This window comes from Lutzomyia longipalpis, chromosome 2, assembly GCF_024334085.1.
Source record: "Lutzomyia longipalpis isolate SR_M1_2022 chromosome 2, ASM2433408v1".
Classification (NCBI taxonomy): domain Eukaryota; kingdom Metazoa; phylum Arthropoda; class Insecta; order Diptera; family Psychodidae; genus Lutzomyia; species Lutzomyia longipalpis.
Window position 1 is genome coordinate 14,425,594 of NC_074708.1, and position 22,422 is coordinate 14,448,015.

The 22,422-nt window shown below is 37.0% G+C and overlaps 1 protein-coding gene across 1 annotated transcript in view; it reads left to right on the forward strand.

Moving 5' to 3' along the window:
* The window catches only part of LOC129790857 (uncharacterized), a 679,906-nt gene that overhangs the window by 371,005 nt on the left and 286,479 nt on the right, over positions 1–22,422 (forward strand). The window lies entirely within an intron of this gene.

Genomic DNA, 22,422 nt, shown 5'->3' on the forward strand with positions numbered 1-22,422 from the left:
CGCAATCCACCACGGAGGTGTTAATTTTTCATTATGATTCTTCCAGCAGATTGAGTCGTGATTCATGTGAAAATTAAATAAAGACCGCGAGCGAGTGAATTTTTGTCTGGGATCACATGCAAAAGGTAAAGGTGGTTGTATTAAATTATGATCATCTCGAGTGATAATTGTTTGATTTGTCAATTTGAGGCTTGCGGCAGCACAAGCTTAAGAATTTATTCACACACCTTTTTTTTCTACTTTGCGCCCCTTGCTGCGGCATCATCATCGAAATTGCCAATACAACAACGCAGAAAGAAGATCGCGCCTGTGTGGCGAAGCCCCCAAACTGCGCGACATCCAGATCCATACACACGGTGCGATGACGAGAAATCTCCCCAAATTGGTGATAATTGAAGCTGGAAACGGTGAGATTTCGATCCTCACGACGGGTGCACCACAAAAAATGGCGCGGGCAACCGCAACATTTGACCGTGCTCTTGTGAGTTTTTTTTTTCAGCTCTGTTACCTTCTTGAAGGGAAAGAGTCTTCCAAATGCCCCAAAAGTCCATTGGCTGCAGCAACTTTTTTGTCGCCACCGCGGATAATTAAAAATTCATGCGGTTCCCCATCTCTCTCGCAGTGAGAAATTGATTTTCGTCTGCGGACGCGGTCCCCTTGTTCCCATTTCCCGCCATATGTACAGAGCAGAGCCAACAGTTGGACTTTGAGTGTTGCGACGATAAAAGTTGGCAAAAGTCATTCCAGACACAATATTAATGTGACTTTTGCATTTTTTTCTGGCCCCCAGGGCGTCTCTCACTATCGCCCCAGCTTTCGAAAGAGTGTGAAATTTATCAGCCATCGTCTCCTTGATCCCCGCTCTATGGGCTAACATTCAATGGGGCACTGCATTTGTGCGATAATGAATTCATTTTAAATGAGCCACTTTCGCCAATCAGCAAACCCATTTCCTTACATAAGATGGGTGGTTCTTGGAGACAGAATACATTAAAGAAAAAATTTAAAGACTGGGAGAAAAATCTGCTACAATTTCTTTTTTTTTTTTTAATGTAAATTTTACTGATAAAAGCTCTAAAAATTTCATGCTTTTTTATGCAATGCTGTTAGTTTTTTTCTAATCTTCCAATAGTTTTAGAGATTTGTAGATTTTAAACCACATTTTATCATGGTAAAGGAGTCTATTCATTTTTGTTCGTATTGCAAATTCACTAGAAAATATCAACAAGACAAATGAATTTTTTTAGAGAGAAAAATCACTCAAAAAAATTAACAGACTTGCTCATTTCCAACTTGATGATTTGGAAAAGATTTGCTAAAAAAGATTTTAAAAAAATCTTAAAACGTCAGTATAGCAGCATTGACGCATATGCTTTACGCATTTATAAAAAAAAAATTGCTGAAAAAAGAGCAGCGGTCTTCTTTAAAGTTTCTAATCTATATAATAAAGAAAGGTCTCTCTAAAATTTCGTTCCTGTTCATCTATGCATTTCTACACCGTTGGTCCGATCGTGATGAAATTTGGTACAGAGACTCCTGATACCAGGCGATTTTTACCAACGGCATTCATTTTCCCCCCAGAGCCCCCCTTCACATAGCCCCCATATAAAATTCATGCTTTTTTGACTACTTTTTGAATTCGGCGCCATAAATGGTGTGTGAAATTCACTTTTTCTCTTTACAATTTTTTTATATTGATAAGTGCATGTTTTATCACAATTTATCTTTTTTCTAAAATTTGCGCGAAGCGCAACAAATCCCCGCGAAGCGGGGCGAGGTAAATTGGAGCGAAGCGACAATTTACCTCGTAAGTTAATAAATGTGCTTTTGGTTGTTCTAAAATGTGTTTTTTACCCTCTTGCATACAAACAAAAATGAATAGACTCCTTTCAGAAGGTAAAAATTTCATTTAGGTCAGAATTAATAATAATAATATATATATTATTCACGTGAAATAATTTTGCGTAGCAGAAATTCAGTATGGGATCATTAAAATTTTATTTGAAAACATGTAGGATCCGTGAGATTGTATTTCAGACATTTTGATTAATATTTAAGAGAGCTTCTTTTTGCAAAAATTTTCATTTTAATGTTTCGAATGCAAAATAGCCAATTAATGTTTTAAGATATCCCAGCCTTCGCGTTTGTTTTAAGTCACATCCCACCCTCGTGAAAAAAATCTCATAAAATATATCGACTCATATGTTTTCTTATACAAGATTTGTTATAAAACATCATTGATTTCCATATAAATCAGTATTATTGTGGCTTTGAATGTTCTCTGTGACCTACTAATTGCTACTTCTTGACCTTTTATTGTGAAAATTCGAAAATTCTAATAAAGGATATGGCGGATCCTTTGATATTTTTTTTTCTAAATTTTATCTTTTGTAATCTAATTTCTTCAAGAGATTTTAATTTTTTTTATTCCCCATTCATTTAAAACTTTTTGCTTTACTTTTTTAACTGATTTGAATATAAAAGCAGTCATCGAGAAAACGGAGAAAACACAGGTGTTTAACAGAAAATAGACCAAGAACTTAGAATTTAATATCTTTTTTTTTTAAATCCCAGAAAAAAAATGTTTCAACAGAATTAATATCTTGGCGCGTTTTTAGAGGTAAGGCATTGTATTTTATGTTATTTTTAGTTTTTCTTCGAAGAATTGTTGTCAATTTTTACTTCTATAGATTTGAAATCTTTTTATAATCCTAATGTAATTAATTTTAATTTAAAAAAAACATAAATAAAAAACTTTAAGAGAAAATTAGATTTAGATCTTTGTTTACAACTTGAACGTTGTTAGAAAGATTCGATTAATTAGTTTTTTTTTAATGAAAAAAAAAAATACTCTGCATGTCAAGTTCATGGAAAAATAATGTAGGTTGGAAAATCATTGAAACTTTTTTACGTTTTATGTATGAATTAAAATTTATTCAAACTATTTCGTGGAAATATTCCTTCTCATATTTTTACCACGGAAAACTATCCCCATTTTCACCTATTAATTAGAGAATTGCGGAAAATTTTCATTTCCTTAAATATAATTAATACTGTTCAGACCATTTAGACACTACACATACATATGTAGGTATATAATAAGTGTCATCAACATTCAGAATTCTAAACCCTTCATAGAATTTTCATCAAATGATGGAAATAGCTATTTCAAAAAAGAAAAGCCAGCGCATTTCCTGTGAAAGCATTTCTCTCCACACCGCTTCTGGTGCATCGAATGAATTTATATAATGAGAGTGACTTTCTAAAAAGGATCTACACACAATTTTCTAATTGCCAGGAAATTTCTAAATCTGGTTGCAACTCACTTCTCTCTCTCATTGGAGACAAAACACACAAGCTGTCGATCTGATGGGGAATCTCATGGCGAGACGGTTGGTTATGTAATCCGGACAGGAGGATGGGTGCAGGCAAAAGCTCCCCCCTTTCCGTTTGTCCTAAAAATATGCGCGAGCGTTGGAGTGCACGTGACCGCGGAGTGTCTATCAGCAGCTCTTGCCGGGGCAACTACACTCTGGGCACAGCAAAACATCTGTTCGTCGTTCCTGATAAAGCTTGGGTGAGACATTTTTAGTGAGGCATTTGTGCCTTCTGGCCTTATCGCCGATCGTGTGCCTCGTAAAAATAACACCAAACACACTCGAACATCCCCAGGGCGCCTTATCGGTCTCCCCGCGCTCCATGTATTGACGAGCCGTGTCCATTTCTCCTCACCAGCCATTTGGCCACTTCCAGAATATAGTTTGGAAGCAGCCGCAGGGACTCCGTCAGGGGCCACGGGCACCAGAGGGGGGTGAGCACATACATAAGTGAGCGGAAATGTGGGTGGGAGGAACATTTGGTGGCGAAAGAGCATCAAATCTAATCAATTGGCGCACGATAATGGACTCAAAGTACGCCCCAAAGTGCTGGCATTGCTGGCACAATGTTGCAGGTGTGGATTGCTCAGAAATTTCGCTTTGTAATGTTAAATCTAAAAGAGCTAAAAATGGAACTCGGTTTAAAATTGCTTTAGCTGAGGTTTAGCATTGATGAGAATTTTTTCATTATGATAAGGACAGATGTACCGTCATTTGGAGCAAATTTGTGGACTAAGAAAGGTGCAATTTATCAACAAAAAAATTATTGAACTTAAAATTTTTTATATTTGATAAAATTTCATTAAATTGAAAGGAATGGTTAAATTATAGATAAGTTTTCCGAGTTTTCATGATTTCCTACCATTAATCTTTAAATTCAATTATTATTTGTTCATTGAACTGATGAAATTGGTTTCTAATTTGGCAAAAAAATCAGACAAACGTTCATTAAGCTTCTAAAGCTTTACCAATGATTTTCTACACCTTATTCTTGATTTATTTTATTGTCTTATTATATTATACCCACTAATGTAGTACCTAGTGATAAGCACAGAAGTAGATTAACATATAGCTTTATAGCAATTTCCAACAAATTAAGAAGATATTAAATAAAAACCAAGGAAATTACTCTACTTATAAAAGAAGTTCAAAAGCCATTTCGCGACCTAATATAAATGTAACAAAAAAAAAGCCAAAACAAAGACAAAAATACGTTTTGTTTTATTCCATTCGGTTGATCTTCTTCACAGCAATAAAAAGAGAAATGGAATTTAAAAGAATTAACCGGTAAAAAAACGGAAATTATCTTTTTCTCAGGTGTTGTCTCAAGAAGTAATTAAATGGTTTGCGTCAATGGAGCATTTATTAGGGGTAGTTTTGTAAAAACCATTGACGCAAATTCCATTTGATGTCTCAATGCAAAAAGGGTATTTTTTGTCTTAATGTTCAAGAAGCAACATTTTACAGATTTTTAATGTTACGAGCAAACTTTGGAATTATAAGTTTCCACTGCGTGGCAGGAGAATTTTGAAGAGAAATATAATTGCAAATCGCTTAAGATCTTCGATGGATACTAAAACAGCCATAACCGGAACTTGTGGCTAAAGAATGCTGACAAGAATGGTGGATTTTTTTTTAGGATATCTCCGCATTTGATCCCATAAATCAGGTGTTAATGTGGTTTCAATATCAATGCCGCGCATTTAGAAGAGAAAAGTCGAGACGTTTATTTTTCACTACCATCCCGAGATTATGTTCTCACTCGTTTTTTTTTTCTACCAGCTGGACCCACCATAAAAGACAAATGACGCACATTCTTATATTGGCTCCATATAATTATAAGCAGAAGTGACATTCAATTTGCATTAAATGGGAGTATCACAGCCACAAGAGACATGAAAAAGAGAAGTTAATGATGGAGTGTTTAGGCTAATTCTTCTAAATTTGGCACACAAAAAATATTGGCACCTCACGAAAAAGCACCTCGTACGACGTCACCTGCGAGGATGGCTCCGGCGCGAGAAAAAAAAGCAAAGCTATTATTATTATTATTATTTATTCAATATTTAATTAGGTGCTTTTTTAAATATCGCACCGTACAATTTCAATTTACAATAAACAATTTAGAGTATTTTAATTCAATAATTTATGTTTATAATTTTGAATATTTGAAAAGCCCGTTCTCAAGGGCTATAATAATTGTAAATTTTTACGTATTTTATGAGTCAGAGATTTCAATGTCAGGGGGCTCAGGATCGGAATCAATGGAAAAATCGGATGATGGAGGGGAAGGGTTGAAAGGAACTTTGGGAGAGGAATTAGGATCAGGATTATGGGAGCTCCCGGGAAGCCCCTGTGGTTGTGAAATGTCTAGCATTTCCTGGCATTTATCATTATTTTGATCTGGTTGTGTTCGAGTCTGTTTAATATTATTTGAAACTTTAAGTGGTGATTGTGAAATTTTAATTTGTGTCGTTTGAGTATTACTTGTCTTTTCAAAGGATTCAATTTGAATTGCTCGCTTAAAAGCTTTGATAGTAAGAGGTTTTCTTGCTTTGCCTATTCTAGATAGGCCTTGAGAACGGTTTACAGGAATTGATTCACTGATTGAAGTTTTCTCTTGTCTGGTAGAATTGATATTTTTGGATGAAGACGCAATTTGGGAATAAGTTGAAGTACTTGAAGAATTTACCTCGGATGACAAAGTTTTTGTAGGAGCAGTGGACCGTCTCTTCCTCACTTCTTCTCTCGCCAATGTGTATGGTATTCTCAAAGTAACTCTCGCTGCGTTGATCTCATTTTCCTCGATGTACCGAGGACATTGTTTGCTGTAACTCGGATGAGGTCCGTTGCAATTGATGCATTTAGGAATGAAGCAAGGGTAGTTGAAATCATGGGGGGCTTGTCCGCACACTCCACATGTTGGTCTATTATTCCCAGACTTACATCTCTTCTTCGTATGTCCGAGCTTTTGACAAATGCTGCACCGAAATGGGGCCGGAATGAAGATCTCTGTAGGTACTGTGAGATACCCAACATCAATTTCTTTGGGACAAACAGGAATGCTGAATGTTAGAATGTGTGTAGGGGTATCAACCCATTTGCCATTCTCTTTCCTCTTCAGGCGGTGTACAGCGGTCACTTTTTGGTCTTTGAGTTTCGAGAGAATCCGGCTTTCATCGACCTTCATTATCTCTTTACAGCGAATAATTGCTTGGCATTGGTTTAGAACACCGTTTTCCGAAATGGAAACTGGTTTCTTATCATCTCCTATGGTTTTTGTAGCTTGCAGGGCTTTGATTTGTTTGGCGTTACTGGTTTGAACCAGAATATCTCCACTTTGCAGTCGTATTGTCTTCTTGAATTTCTCTTTCGAGATCGCAAGAAGCCCCTCATGTACTTCAAAGACATCCATGTTCTTTACGGCGTCTCCGCTGATAACAAAATATTTTTCGCTTTCAGACGAATGCGTGAAATAAGAGTGGCGAGAGGTTTTGAAATTCATTTGCACAGATTCAGCCAGGGTGGGCATCTCTCCACGATGAACCACGTTGTACATGTTGAATGGATCAGGAGGGCCGGGCCCCCCTGAAGATTCACTCATTTTTCACCTTCGAGCTTAAACTTTTCTTATATTGTCCTTTGCAAACTATATGAGTCTCAAATTAATCCAACTACTTATAAAAAAAAATTAACCACCAAATGAGATAACGTATGGGAGAATAAATTCACAAAAACGTCCGCTTCTGATGAATGCCAAACCCAAACTGGCAAAGCTATTAAGTGGAGGGGTACTCAATAAAAACGTAAAAAAAACTTACGCATGGGTAGTTTCGCAATTAATTAGCCTCTTAAAGTGCCATTGAGGCGCAGAGTGCAGGAGAGGTGCCAGGAATACGTTTCTTCTTCTATCGGATGCTTCAATTGGGTGCCCCAATGCATCTGCTGAAATTTATCAAAATAAAGTTTTGTTAATTTATTTAAATATAATTCAATTGGAATACATTGAAGCTTTTTGCATAGATTTGTGAATGACTTTTTTCATTTTTAAGTTATACTTCGGCTGTACAACATTTTTTTTTACAGACATGTATATTACAATAAATTATTATTTCTTTATATTTTCAGCATATATAAAATAGAAACAAGTTAGTTTCATAATCTTTAATTCTGAATAATTCATAATAATTCAAGAGACTTTTTTTATTACTCTGTGTCTGTCTCATCAATGATGGGGTCCTTTGCAGCCATGCGCAGTCTTAGCTCCCAGCGTTTCTAAAAAAAAAATAAAACAAGGTTATTTTTATTAAAATCTTTTGTACATAGAATTATTTCTATAATATATAGTTACACTCCTCTTCATCACCCTATCACGACATAGTTTAATCTGGTGTGAAAGGATTGTTTTTGGGGTGCATTGAACCCTCAGAGCATGAAGCCACTATGCCCAGCTTTAACAAGCATTGCTTGCCCACAATTTCATTTCTTTTCGATCTTTGCCAACCTGTCTTCAAAGCTTTCGGTTATTTGGTTTAAATCCTGCTGGATTAAAGTAATTTTTTATGCTAAATTTTTTGGAGCATTCTATTGGTTACGCTTCTGTTGTTATGAACCATTAAAACCACATAGAAAACTTTTTCCGCTGTTGAGCGGTCCAGAACCACCTCATTGCATAATGTGTAGTATTGCAGTTTAGAAGTATTTGTCATAAAGTGCACTTCAACTGTAACATATTTCTCTTGAGCTCTCGAAGTCCATTCATCAATAACCAATGTGATGTTCTGTTCAAATTATTAGATAATTGAAAAATAACTAACCCGAATATGTGCAATTAGCCAAAAATTCATGGTTTTTGGCGAAATTCTTAAGTTAGACTTAAGATTTTTGAAGTATTATTAAGCGAAACTGAAGATTTCTTAAGTCAGGCTGAATCGGGCTAATTATTTCTCGATGACTTTTATGAATTTAGATGCTCGAAGACGATCAGGAAAAATCACCGAAAAATATGCATTTAGTCTAATTCAGTCTGACTTAAAAAATCTTAAGTTTCGCATAAGGAAACTTAAGCCTTTCTTAAGAGAACTGAAGATAGTCTGACTAGTGAATTTCAACCTTTGTCAAGATTTTTTGCACCTGTATCGGGACACCCGTTGTCTTGTCGCTAAAAGCACATCTTTTTTATTGACTTTTCTGTGTGTTTTGTCTACGGTTGGCGAGGAAAAGAACGCGCCAAGTGGTGAGGAATAAGCCAAACTTTTGTTGAGTTTATTTCTCCCCTCATTTCATCATTGAAATGCGATCTTTAAATGAATGTTAAATTTCAAGTTGATTGCGCGCCTCTGGGATTCATTCATTCTCCACCTCCTCATCTATTTTTGGGTATCATCCTCCAATATATATACCTTCCTTTCTATAATCTCAAAAAGTGATTCTTCTGTTTACACAACAAACGCCAATAGAATTTCTCTTCCCGCCAAAGAGAAAAATATCTTCCAAAAGTCGATGCAGTTCATGTTTGAGGTGTCTCCACATTCGTTTGGGATTGAGTAAATTAATCAATCAAACTTCCAAAATTGATATCTCAATGAAAATCGTCTCTTTTTATCAAAACACCTTCCCATTTATCAGGCTTCTCTTCCCTCCTCTGCACCCACTGGCACTCCCGTACATGCCACAAGTCCATTTTTGGGGGAGAAATATCGAGCAGGAGATAATTAATAAATAAATACTACAAGATTTTTAATATTGATTTATGATCCATTTTTGGGCCTGAGAAATTGAGATGCACACACATGGAAAAATGTCCCGCTCTAGCTCGTAGCATATCAATTAATTAATGGTGACCGTGAAGAATTATAAATTCTCTCTGTGGAGACACAAACAGAAAAAAAACACGGAGGATTTTTGAAGATTATTCCAAACCATTTTTGGACGAGATTTAATTGCTCAGCGAGAATGAGACAGACAAGAATGGAAGGAATGGCGAAGCACATGAATTTTGATTATCATGCGGATTTGGAGATGAGATAATTTTTTGAAAAAAGAATTTAATGTCTCTCAAGAGTTTTTAAAATTCTTCAATGATTTTGTTTGCATTTAGATTTCAATCTTGTTTTTTAAATAAATTTTAATTGTTTTAGACAAGATATCTTGACTATAAAATTATTTTAATTCATTTTTGATTGATAATTTTTAGTGATGTAAAGTTTTGAAAAGAAAAATGGAGGCGCCAGGTGACTACCAGGCGTCTCCATCTTGGCATAATTCCATATATAGCTCTGATTAAAAGTGTAAGACATTATGTACCTTAGCATCTGCAATATATCATTGATTTTTATTGCATTGAAATGGAGACGCCTGGTAATAACCAGGCGCCTCCATATAAATTCACAAACTAACTAGAAAAATTGATAAATCGCACCGCTTTAATCGATCTAGAAAATCTTGTCTAATTCAATTTAAATATCAATCCACGGGAAGAACATTCTACTCGCATTCTAAATCACTTTCTGGGCGAAAGTCAATTAACACGGTGAACCGCAGAGACACGAAGGAGGGTACAGAGTGAAGATCTAAATATGAATGAATTCACTTCCGCCTTGCAGTGGCGTGCATGTAATTTTTACAGCGTCTAATTTTAGTGCATTTAGTGCGCTGACGAAAAGCAATGAAGAGATCTTTATATACCATGTGCATCACCCTTTTTCTTTGACTCCACGCGATGTGTGACAACAGCATGAACGGAAAGTAACGCGGGTATTTATGGAAATTCCTCAATGCTGTGTTTATTCCTCAAACCAAGTGTCGTGGGGTATCGCGAAGGAGGTGAGATCTGTGAGGAGATGAGACTGTCCCATGCCAGTTCGACAGATCATCATCCATCACCCTTCATTCATTGTCTCTCTGCGACACGAGTGATCGCTCACGATGGCCTTCCCATGGCTATGGTGCACCACTTTGGCGGGAGGAGAGCCCATTAAAAATGTCAGCGAGCTTTTTTTTCTTCAATTTTCTCTCTCTCTCTACAGCCTCCTGCCATGGACCTCTCCCGTGTAACTGCCGGCTCGTATGATGGACAATTTATTGCCATTTGAATTCATTTTTGCGTTGTGTATATACTGTGTCACCACGGAGCTTTTTCGCGGGACCCATGAGTATTTGCGCATGGTGAGAGACCAAAGGAGATCCACACACGGCGAAAAAGGCAACAAAAAGTCATCTCGCGACATTTAGCACTCCCGCCGCTCGGTCAGGGGGTTACTGCCCGCCATATGAGCGTGTGAGATGAGGATGATGAAATTCAACTGGAACGTTTCCTCCCACCACATTTTTCGAGGACTTTCTCTTCCCGCCAGACACAACAACATCCACTGGATTTGCTCTCCATCTGACCCCCATAATCGCACGCACTTTTTTTCGCGCTTAATCATTGTGTAGGATGGCCATGTAGAAACGAGAGATTTGTCATCAGTTCTGAGCGTGAATGCGCCAAATGAGCTAATGAGGCATACCGAAAGAGTGGAGGAGGATGATAAATTGTGCAAAAATTCATCAGCAGCAACAATTTTATTTTTTCCTCCTAAAATCAGTCGGAAAAAAATTGACAGAGGGCAGAGGGCGAAATCAGTTGCGGTCAGTGCCACTAATTGCACGCCTATCGGGAGTTTTATATATTTTCTCACCGAAAAAAACACGATAAAATTGTTTGCTCGCGCCCAGAGGATTTAGCAATTTTGTTTATTTTATTTTGGACTTCATTTTAATATTTAAAAAAATAACCATAAACTTCCCAGGTGGTTAACCTCTTAATAAAATACAAGATAAAATATTAAAATTTTCTGAAAAGCTTTTTTTAATTTAATAACCAGAAATTTTCTCTATATTGTGCATAACATCCTCTATGCAAGACAAGGAATACGATGCTTATACGTTATTGCTTACATTTTTGGTCAAATATTTTGCTGAATTTTACCAACTGATCTCTAGGGGTACCTACGTGGCCCAATTCGGACCTCTTTAGGCCTTTTTTTTTTCAATCCGCTATTACTTAAAACTGATAAAACTTTAAGTGTAGAAACTTATAGGAGTTGAAGGAACATTAAAAGGGCTTTAAAATGGTACCAAATTTAAGAATATTTCTTTTTTTATTTTATACCATTTTTTCTCATTCTGCGCGGACCTTTGGAGGTCGGAATTGGGCCACGTTCCCCTATAAATAATAACTATACAATTTTAAAAGAAAATATAACCAGCAATCAATCCCCTCAAGAATTTTAAAGCTTTTCAAAAAACATTTTATTTATTAAGACTCAAAGAAATAATTTGAAGGAAATGTTTGAGAGTTGTTAACCCCTCGCCATAGCATCAGTCATAGATACTTCATGCGGGAATATCTGCGGTTGCTGAGAGGCCTAAGAAGAAGAGGCACTCGAGCGAAGGACAGGCATCTTCCTTTTAACTGGCAAGTCGTGTCGATCGGTGGCCAGAGGACGAGGGCGATGGCAAAAATTGAAGCTATGGCGTCCTCAGGAATGATAGATGGATTTATTATACAAAACTTGATGGAATTTCGGGACATGAGTAATGCTTTTTTCCTCCTCATGTTCACCATTCCTCCCCGCGCGTTGTACCCCTCACAGCACACGGATGGCGCACTCTGTCGAATGATGCTGTTGGGACCTGCGGTGATTTTATGTCTGCGATTTGTATGCAATTCAGAAAACATAATTTAATACTGATTATTATATTATATATCGATGCGAAGTTGAAGACTCCGCATCTTGGTGTCTTTTTTTTTCGTCCAGTCCACCTTTTGTATACCTCGTTTGGACTCTCCGTCAGTCCATTACATTTTTATTATTTCTTCTGTCCGCCGATGCGCCACTTCATTTCATCCGCCATTGGCCCCATCATCCCAAATGCATTCCGAGCACATTTTATAATATCGCAAAAATTGATTTTCATTAACAATCCAAAAGGCATCGGGGGCTGCTACATGATGGATCAGAAATGGAGACGAGCCTTGCGGAGGATTGTCAATTGCCCCTGGAGCCCCATATGAAAGAGATGCGAGATGGAGATGGACTCCCGAGAAAATTGCTCGTGGCAAAAACATATGTAGACATTTATGTTTCTGCGATGTTGAACCGCGCATTACAATTTTTGCCAGCAAGAACGTCGCGAGGTATGTTCTTCATCCCAAATAGTGCCTTCAGATACGCGACATACATGATGGGGTGGAAGAACGAAAAAAAAGGGGGTGTCCATGTCGAATGAGACGAGCAATTGGAGATTCATATCATGCGATGTCGATACAAGAGCGATTGATCTTGTAAAAGTCAAAAGTATCAGCCGCAGCCTGTCAACGATTAATTGCTCGACTACAAGGAAATCCCTTGCATGGCGTGTTGTTTAAAATGCAAATAGACCAACTTCCGCTCTGCTGACATAAAAATCATACACATAGAGCGCTTGACTCTCTGCCACGATGGCTTTTCCTTACCATCCGCATGTCGTAGCGACAAGAGATTACATTGTTGTCGAAAATACGGAGGGAGGAAGAATAAACTCCTCGTTGGGTGAGTTGGGAGTAAACACCGAGAGTTATGATGGGTAAAGCAAAGAGATAGGAGAGCAACGAAAAGTCTGTGTGCACCAACTGGCACATTGGCGATGGGAACATCTGGCCAGAAATTCTTTCACCCTACCCCTCGCACAGCTCAAAATGAAACATCGGCAGCAACAATCATAGCCATTTTGCATGCGCAACACCCAGTCGCGTTCTGATTAAATTATCAATCAAATCCTTGTTGCGTCGTTGGGGTGTTTGCCGAACTGTTGGCTTCTGAAACAACATTTTCCTCTGCAATTTGTTACACACACCGCATACACATACGCATGAACACATATATAGCATAGCTTCTTGCTCTGAATACTCCCTTTAATTGCCACAGAGCTCCTCTTTCAAAATGATTTGTCAATGTTTGATTGTCACTGATTGTTCCCAAATTCATCACCAATCTCATCAAAATGTGGTCATCCTTTCTGTATGATTTTGGTTGGGGGGGGGGGAGACTGCGGGATGATTATTCTCATATGGATATGGAGATAAATGATTGCCAATTAAAATTCAACTTAAACGATTTTGTGAGAACATTTTGTGCATTTTAAAGAGCTTTAACTTTTCATCAATTTAATTTGCATTTTTTTCCTAAAGGAAGGATCAAAATGTTAAAATAATTTTAAAATTTCGATGGGATGTAGTCAGGGAGTGTGTTTGAGTGTCCAAAGTCTTTAAAAACTCATGCAATTAAGGTTTTTCTTTAGAGAATAAGAAAAATATATTTTCAGAACAAAAATTACTCAAAAACTCAGAACATTTTAAGATGTTATAAAAAACAATGAAACGTTGGAAAAGACATACAACGGAAGAAATAATATAGGTATGTACATAAATAATTAGAAGAGAAACGTCAAACAATAGAAATTATGTACTATCAAAAATGTTTCTTTATCTCTTTGCTTATGCAATTCTAACGTTTAGATTTAACGTTTGATATTTCTTCTTAAATTTTTAAGTTTTTATTGACTGACATTTCTTTTACGTTTACCATTCAATGTATGAAGATAAACTACCGATTTTAAAAGAAAAGGGTAAAGGAACGTCAAACGTTAAAAATAAAACCTTAAAAATAAACAAATTGTTAAAAAAAAAGATATAAATTTGAATGCAACAGCAATTACTATGAATTAGTTTTTTTTAATCTGAAAACATATCCTTAATCATACTTCTTCCTACATCCCTGCTTATGTGGATTTGAAAAGAATTTAAGTCCAAATTTAATTTATTCAAAACTTTTAAAGTATAAAAGAAACTCTTTCCTGTTGCACAAAAGTGCCCATCTTTCGCCCCAATGCTGGTACTCCCGCTAAATTATGTCCACAATCGCTGCCATGTGCAAAAGGTGATAAAAAGTAAAATCCAATTGACGGTTGGTATTAATGCGAGAAATTCAGTGTGAAGTTTTGATTATTGCACCAATGGGCGGATTGAGTGGCCAGAAAATTGTCATCGCACCAAAAGAGACGATAATTTTGATATCTCTTAATGACCACTGGCGCGGTTACCTTCTTTTGCCACATTCTGCGAGAGAAGATGGAGAGGCAAAATGTGCAAGAATGTTTACCAACGAATGGGGCAAGTTTGGAAGTCACAAAAATTGCTGCTTCCCGATAGAAATCTCCATCGACGCCGATCGAGCGAGATTATCAATTTTTCGGGTGCACTTTTGGTTGCGTTCGAAAAATGCGCCTCAGATGCATTTTGATATATTCCGCGATTCCGCGAGTCATGGGTAGATTGGTATCCGCGCCCGGGACGTGCTCCGAATACAAATGATGGGTAATTTATTGGACAGAAAATTGTTTTGTACTCGCAAAGAGGCGCACCATCCGCGGGTGATTGTCTCATGTGGTGGCAGAGGCTCTCTTTGCTGCCTTCTTTTGCCCACTCTGCGGAGTACCTTTTGTGTGTGCGATGCAACGATCATTTGGGATGGAGGGCAAAGGGCCCATTTGTGCAGAGGGATCGCATTGCTTTTGCAGTAATGGGACATTGTCGCGAGAGAGATCGATTGACACACAAGCGATCACCGAGCAACAATTTATTGTAATCAGCCCAGGCAATGAGGTAACATTGTATAGATGGGGTGGGAGCATGAGGGGATGTGTGTCCAATTTATACCATTGCGGTGCACCGAAGAAATGCCAATGGCAGCGGCTAATTTATCGATCTAGACTTAATGATCAGCGAATGGCTTAATTAGGCGTGCACACATCCCGTACAATCTCCTGTCGCACCACTTTTTCCGCCTCATTCAATGCCCATTCCCGGGGCCCACCGAACATCACGCATCAAAAGAAATTCCCTCAAATTGTCCCATTTGCCCAACACTCAATTGCTTCTGTTGCACATTTCTTCACTTCTTCATACGCAGCCACGCATTCAGCTCCTTCAAGCATTGGACCATTGTTTTATCGTCAATTTTCACGCGGAATTTCGCTTTTTGCCCTCACAGAGGGACCTTGCAACCAAATATGGCTGTACGATGGAATTTTTGAGGATGATTGCTTGCAGAGGTCACGAAAAGAAGGTTTTCATTTTGTGAGTTTTCCCTTTGGCGTGTGTTTAAGGGAAAATTTAATTGATAATTAAAATGAACAATTAAATTCTATAAGAGGACCCTTACATTCTGCATAATTCATAAAGGTTATAAAGGTATATATTCTTATCATGATCTTCTTCGAGGAAACTTGGGCCAAAAATGATTTAAAAAAGATTCAGTAATGTAATATCTAAACCGGCGGCTTTGAAAGATTTCCAAAATTGAAACATAACATTTTACTGAATTTAAATAAATTTAATCCTTTTGCGTCCACTTGAAACATAAACTGCGCTTTTTTATTTCACGATATTTATTCAATGGATGCTCTCAGAGAACACTTCTCATGCAAAATGTTATCTTTGGACCTCTTCTGCGTGAATTTAATGCATTTTTCCCATTTTTTTTAACTTGAAAAAAAAAACAATTTAAATCAGTAAAATTTGGGAAAATAAAATGTATCACGTTTTGGTTTACGTATGATCCAAAGAGCGCGAAAGGGTTAACTGGTTTTACAAGTTAGAAAAACATTTAATTTATAAAGAAAATGCCAACGAAGACGTTATTGGCAAAAAAAGCTTATCTAAGTAAATCCACAAAAGAAATATCATGAAAAAATCGAATATTTCAAAGTTTCATGAGGACATGAAAGGCTAAACACTTGAAGCAATTGCGCTCATGTTTCATTTATATATATTTTTTTAATTTCTTAAATTTCTAATTATTTAAGATTTTTTTTTTTGCTTCTAGAGGTTTTGATTTGTTTCCTCCAAACAATTAATTATTAAATTAAAATTAAATAAAATCTAACAAAATCACATTGATTCATAATTCCTCATTGTTCATTTGATTGTCCTTGATTTACCTCAGAAGCCCCAGAAGCTTTTTGAAAATTGCAAAAATTGATTTTTTTATTTTGCTACATATACATACATACAAATTAAATCTTCCCCATAGGTACCTATACTTTATTTACTGATAGATTTCTCCGAAAAAAAAACCCTCAAAAGGTGTATCATGATGTGCAAGCAGCAAGAGGCCCCATTGAGGTATGTGAAGGGGATCCTGCTGGTCAGACGGAAGACAACAACAGCAGCAGCAGCAAAAAAGGCAGCTTCAGGCCACGTTAGCAACTCAATCTACATTTTTTGGCGTCATCATCGGTGCGGCAGATTTCACATGTTTTGCCAAAAGAATGCCATAGTTGAGAAAAATCAGCCCCCGAGAAATTTATTCTTCTCGTCAGATAAAAATTCGGGCAGGTGCTACGACACTTCTTGCATTTGGGCATCACGAAGAAAAATACCCAAATGGTCCGCTCGATTATCTTTCTTATATATTATTTCTCCTTCTTCTGGGTCGCATTTGTGTTGCCTCTTTTTCACTCTGCTCGCGTATCCCGAGAAGAAAAAATTCTTGTGGTGACTGACGATGAAGAGCAAAAAAAAACGACACCTTTTTTGTGAGATTTATCAATAAAAATGCGCCCGTGAGATGAGGGGTAAACAAAAACAGCGATGCACACACAGCATTTTCGTGTGAGATTCTCCTTCTGCTGCGGAGAGAGATATTAATTGGGCTTGGGTTCCCGGAGGAGTCCTGTGTGCTGCGGTGTGTGAGAATCTCATGTGGCAAGGAATGTGATGCGGAGTTTTGTCGTCCACCAAACAAAACGGCCAATTCTTCTCCCGACCACCTGGCGCTATACAAATTCCTTCCCCGGATGGCCAAGGCGAGAATTCCACAAATAAAAAGACTCTTTTTTCTCTCTCATTGCCCCACACCCGTGTGTGTTGGCCACTTTTTGCGCCATCCTCCCATTTTTGGGAGCTACTTCCCCCCTTTGGGTAGTGCCTTCATGACTGGGATTTTTTGAGTCATGAGTATGTGCCATGCCGAGCGCGTAATATTCTATTAAAGAGGTATTCATTATTTATCGATTTCATTCCTTACACACCAACTCCACGGGAACAATTCAGAATGTTTGGGAATTGAAACTTTTTCACATGATCGTCTAAATGAACATTTTTCATCTGACTTTTTATTCCTCAATCCCAAATCCACCTTTTTTTTAGCTCCCATCACCATTGGTCTATCGACACCTGCACAGGAGTTTCGGGTTGGGATGCATTTACGCAATCCCAAAATAGGGACAAGGTGGAAAAGAAATACACACCACATTTCTTTTGATCAACCTGGGATTCACTCTAATACCCCCATTCTTGACTCTTCTTGTACCCTTCCTCTCCAGCCCTATCCTACGTGCATGTTTAAGTATAGTCCTGCCTCTAGCCTTGAGTCCCAAGAAAAGATTAGCTGCGCGATCGCGCACCTGTTGGGATGGATGGGCGCTCAAGAGTGGTGGCAGTTGGAGTTTCCACAATTTCACGCGATCCTTTCATGTCTTCATCCACACACTCCGGATGCATTTTAACCAATTCATCAATTTAATCAGTCGCCACAATTGGAGGTTCAATTTCACGTTGAATTTCATGTGATTTAGTTAATCGAATTAATTTGCATTGTTAGTATTGTGGACTCCTCAATGGGGTTAGTGGAGGAGAAAATTGATAAAGTTCCAAGAAAATGTTTTTTTTTTCTTAAGTTCTGTGCTTGTTGGTTCTTTTTGTGCTTTTAAAAATGATTTTTTTTCATCTTGTGCTTTTGAAAGAAGTTTATTCATCTTGTGCTTTTTAGAGGAGTTTATTCATTTTTAGCATTTTTTGAGGAACTCATGGCATCATCTAAAAATCAAAAAGAGAAGATCATAGAAAGTCAATTAATTTCTTTCATTTGACTAATAAACGCAGAAAATTGCAAATAATGCATAAATCTGACTGTGGCGCCTCTTGTAGCCGTTTCTCGAAGTTAATGCATTATAGGCACTCAAAGATATTTTTAAAAGTTTTTATTTATGACAGGGCTAATCAAATTTAGAAGATCAGTTTTGTAGAATTATTAACACCTGGAGGACAAAACTGGTAATCGGTGCCAATTCGACTTTTTTTTAAACCGCAATAGATTAAAATCTACCCAAAACATTTTTTTTAATTCTACAGCTACCTACATGTGTATGCTACTTTAAATACTAGAATGGTGCCAAAAGAAAATCTCGATAAACGTTTTTATTATAATAGAAAATCAAGCTCAGACTTTAAGGTTAGAAATTTGTGTCCTAAGAAAAAACTAATCAAACATTAAACCACCATATTGGATTGCAGCATTGAACTCTTGGACTAAACAAAGCTTTTTTTTGCGATTTCTCATTCATTTTTGAGTTTTTAAAAGTTAATGCAGGTCAAAATTATTTCCTTAAATGAGCTTCTCACCCGTATAAGCTTGAATAGACTCCTTTATAATGATCTCTTCTTAAAGATTTTACCACGAAGAAAAGTTAAAGAATTTTTTCCTAATTTAATCAACCATATAATTTATTATTTTAGTCAATTATATTCTCCATATTCTACATAAAAAAAAAGCTGAACTTTTAACCCATCTACCTTTATTCTTTTCTCTCTTCTGTAAAACTTCCTGTAATCTTATTTTTTTTTTCTCAAAAATTTCCAGGAAAAGAATACACCATATTGTAATTAATGCCAAAAACATGGTAGGATATTAAAAAGAAATTATGCTAAAAGCCCTCCGCTAAAAGATTGCTGGCCAAAAGAGCCAAGTGAAAGGGAATTTTATGAAAATCAGGCAAAATAATGTTGTTCGCCCCGGACATGTTTGCCAAAAGGCTTGGCTTTGGAAATCTCGCGATACCAATCTTCATATCAGAGCGTCTTGTATTTTTGGCACTGCGAAGAAAGCTGTTTTTCTCAGCGCGCAAAAAATAAAAGAACATTATCATAAAAGTGTCATCTCTGCAAATACTCCATCAGCCTCACTTTCGGTTGCAATTGCAAATGAGGCGAGGCTAATTTATTCATCGTCATCGCAATCAGGGAGTCGCGGGCATAAGGTGGTGTGGACCCACCTCCTTGATAATAAACTCTTTGCATGTCTAATGAGATGCATTACGGAAAGGTGAAAATTTCCAGGTAAAACACACCGCATTTTGATCATCGCACATCAATTTCCTACTCCACCTGCCCCGGATATCGATGAGCTTCCCTCCTCCTCCCTCTGCCGCGCTCTTTGCGAACGGGTGTTTCATTTTGGCCCATCGATTGGGATCTATTTTGCAGATGTTTTAACCATTTGGGATTGATATGTACTACATATATGTTATGTATATATTGTGTAAGAAATTGCGCCCTACTTTAGCACAACATTCACGCGCCCCCTCGCACAGAGGGCAAAGGGGGGCGGCAAAGGCCATGCTCGTCAATGAAATATTGCGCCAAATCGTCTCTGTCGGTGTTTCACACATTCGGCAGCTCTGGAAGGCATAACAATAAAATTATATGGCGTGTGACACAGAGTCTCGAAATTTCGCAAGTGCAACTCATCGTGCTGAAGGATTCACAGCCGTACTAATTGAATTTTTGCTAATTTCTCTCGACATTCCTCACGTGGCGTGGTAGACAAACACGCCCCGCATTTAATCTTCTTTTCCCTGTTCCCTCATACCACCTCAGATGGGCTTCACAGCGCATCTTCGTGTGGATGTAGGGGGATGTGGGTGGACTTGTGGATTTGTGTGGTTGAAAGAAAAATTTCTGGTGAACCACTTGAGATCCAATTTATATTAATTTGACCACCAAATTGTTGCTCCTCACACGTTGTCTCATCCACCATAGAAAGCGCCTTTCTCGCGGATGAAAATAGTTCTTGGCGCGACACACTGAGGTGACCAGCTGCGAATTGTGACTCCTCAATGAGTTGAGCGTTCCGGATGCCGCGTACTGAAAAACATGAGGAGCGATGCCGTCGCGACGCATGAAATAGTCTGGCATGCAGTTGAGATAGATTATAAGGAGTTTAGAAGCAAACACACATCACAGGAGGAGCATCAAAAGGGCCAAATGTCTTCTCTGTCTTCTCTATGAACATTTTGTCTTCTTGCTCTCATTTTCAGCGGATGAGAGTTGTGTTGTCTCATTTGAAGATAGATTTAAGATTTTGATGATTTTAATATTATTTTCAAATGCAATTTCAAAATTCTAAAACTCTTCCTTTAATCGAATCCTTTCGACTTTAATGAAAAGAATTAAATTTTTATGCTATTTTTAAGCGGTAGAATTTGAATTTTTAAGCACTCAAAATCATCATTATCATCATGGAGACACTATAGACCAGGCTATAGACACTAAAGCTAGGGCAATAATATACTTGGAATATACTAAAATTTAGGGTAAAATTCACTAAACAGACTGTTAAGATATCCTGAATTTTCTTCAGTGAAACTCAAAATTTCTTAAGTTTTCTTAAGCGAAAGTTAAGAGTTCTTACGAAATTTTAAGACTTTTAAAGATTTTTTAAATTTCCATAAAATTACCAAAGTTTTATTAAGCGAAAATTAAGATTTCTAAAGTCAGACTAAATTGGGCTAAATGCATATTTTTCGAAGATTTTTATTAATTTAGATGCCCGAAGACGATCAAGAAAAATCTTTGAAAAATAAGCATTTAGCCTGATTCATCAGGATTTAATAAAACTTAAAATATTCTTTAAGAAATTTTAAAAATCTTAAAAAATCTTAAATTTTGTTTAAAAAAAACTTAAGACTGTGTGACTATTGAATTTCACTCATAGTACAATGAAAAAATTTGGTTAAAATAAATTCATTTAATTTTCCAATATTCTTCTTCTCTCTATCATTATCTACAAACTCACCTTTAGCCATATAATTCAACTCTGTTTCCCAAGTTGTGAGACATAAATATAGAATTTTCTAATATTGGCATCATCCAGTGGAGTCTCCTCAATGATTTCTTTTCCTCTACGATGGCCTCTCAGACATCACAAAAGCTAAGCAGCAAAATTCCTCATTTTGATGAATCTCAAGTGACTTGCTTAGTAAGTTTTATTAAAATAATAAACAAGCCTCTCAAATTCACAAACACAAAATCTTCCACTTTCAAAACATTTTGCATCTCTCTATTCAATTTTTCCTATGCATGGTGAGAGCCTCACGCTCCTTGGGTACCCCAAAACAATATAATACCACACGAAAGGAATGTAAGAGCTCAACAATGTGCCGGGAAATTTGAGCGATGATTCTAATTAGTGGCGCCAATTTGTCAAGCTCCTTCATTCCTTTCGCTCATACTCTCTCGGTGCTGTGGCTGCTTCCCTTCTATTGCACAAGAGATGCTACATTTTCTATAATTCATAACTTCCTCTTCTCCCCATGTACCCACCCGTTTACCCTCCTGTACAAAATAAATAGCTCGTCTAAAATACCGCCAACGTTGGCGCTTCAATTTGCATTTTGATTCCCCCATTTTGGGGGGAAAGAACCTCATCTCCTGAAAAGAAATATTAAAAAAAAACATTTTTTTTTATTCTTCCATATCGATTTATTGTCGAAAGGTGTACAGATTTTTTTTGTATTTTTAAATGATTTTTTTTTCTTATTAAGTTGTAGAAGTTCGCATTCACAAATACTAAAAAAAAAGATTCCTAAATGGTAGTTCTTTCACTTTTTTTTCCATCTAAAACGAACGTTGCTATTAAAAGATTGTGGGCTTCATTTATCTCATGCCACACGATATTTTTCCGCTTCACAATTCTCGCTACAATCCTTCTCTTGTACGCTTCTTAAAAACTCCTTAATTTTCTCTCACAGAAATTTACTATAATAACAACAACAAAAAAACTCGACAGTTTGGTGATTTTTTCTTCTTCAGAGAAAATATTTTCTCACTGTAAACAACTCACGGTGTAGCCACAAGAGATTTACAGTGATTTACCATTTTTTTCTCATCGTCGCACTG